This window comes from Myotis lucifugus, unplaced genomic scaffold, assembly GCF_000147115.1.
Source record: "Myotis lucifugus unplaced genomic scaffold, Myoluc2.0 scaffold_55, whole genome shotgun sequence".
Taxonomy (NCBI): domain Eukaryota; kingdom Metazoa; phylum Chordata; class Mammalia; order Chiroptera; family Vespertilionidae; genus Myotis; species Myotis lucifugus.
The window spans coordinates 2,492,332-2,494,104 of NW_005871103.1; positions in this window are offsets into that span (position 1 = coordinate 2,492,332).

The window sequence follows — 1,773 nt, forward strand, 5'->3', positions numbered from 1 at the left end:
CTGCCCACCCTGCTCTCCAGCTACACCCAGCCACCCCCACCGTCAGGCTGTCATGGCCCACCCCAGGAAGCGGCTCCGGTGCCTTCCAAACTATTTACCTAAAGACTTATCTCCTCCGGGCTCCTTCCCTCCGGATTTCCTCCTGTTTGTCATATGTAAACCATGTTGAATCTTCCCCCAAGGCCCTGCGTGAACTGGGAGGTCTTCACATCTGCAGGTATCTATTGACATATCTTAAGCAAACAACTTTAAATGTTGCCACTGGCGTCCTGGACCCAGCTTTTCCTTTCATCTTGCCTGGTGAGCAGATTGAAGCTAGCATTTATTTTTAAAGCCTGAAGATTCTCAATGTTTCTTTAACGTGGGCTGAAGCCAGGAGGACTGGGTCCGTGCAGGCTGAGTGCACAGTCCGGGCTATCAACCTTGGTGGCGGCGGTGGGCAGTGTTTCACACAAGCGCCATTTGTTTGTTTGTTTGTTTGTTTGTTTGTTTGTTTATTCATCCACCCATCTGTCCATCCGTCCGTCCATCCATCCATTTGAAAGGCATAGGAAGATGTTGGCGTGGTATAGAATGAAGAGCGTTTAAGCCCAGCAGAACAGGAGATGAACTAAGCACAAAACTAGCCTCACAAGGGTAATGGAGTCACATCCTCTTGGAGGCCAGTGGGGGACTTCCTGGAGGAGGCTGCCAGTATAGATGCCCCTGAAGAGCAGACAGCCCAGGAAGGCAGGGCCCACACCCTGTCCCAGGACCTGGCCATCTCCCACTGGCCTTTGTCTCGTCAGGGTGTACAAAGAGCTGAGATCCTACGGGGTGGGGAACCTCTCTGCCAAGGGCGTTTGGATATTTATAACATCATTCGCGGGCCATACAAAATTATCAACTTAAAAATTAGCCTGCTGCAGTTGCTCACACATTTAATTAACTCACTCCTATGCCCTGGCAGGGCCAGACCAAATGATTTTGATGGCCTTATATGGCCCTGGGGCCGCATGTTCCCCACCCCTGATTTAGGACCTAGAGGCAAAAAGTAGTCATCTTCACTCACTGGACATTTTCCTGAGCGCTTAGTATGTGCTGGAACAGCCCTGAGGACGGAGACTGCAACAGTAACATGCAAAATATTATTCTTATGAGGCTTATATTCTGATGAGGGATAAACGTGATAAAGAATGTTTAAAGTCCTCAGTGGTTTAAGGGTATAGAAAATACTATTCTGAAGTGCATCTTGGTTTTAGAAGTTAATGATTAATTTATTAAAAGTCAGATGTTAAAAAAGCAAGGGTTTAAGCTCAACCATACATCTTCCTAAGAGACATTTGAAAAATGTTTGATTGCATTTGCAAACTTAATTAACCTACATTTATAAAGCCTGAGTATTCAGTTTCATTTTTAGTAGCTCATTTGTATTATTGACAGATCTTTCTAGATGCTTAAATAATTTCTATAAAGCTATTAAATTAACAAATATGGTAATCCTTAAAGTGTCTAAAGTGTTCTAAAACTACATATTATAAACTTAGTAAGATTTTAAATTAAAATCCTAAATCCAGATCAGTTATTACTCAATTATGTATTTTGAATGGATGCTCGTTACTCGGCTAAACTGTTCATTCTAACTCACCAAATTCTTATAAACAAAATAAGCAATTTCCTAAGACCAGTTTGAGGAGCCGAGTTGCTTTCAGAGCACATCTGGTTGCCGCCCTTTAAGACACCCCCATAGACGACCGGATGCTTGGGGGGCTCTGCTATTCAGAGAGCCTCTGC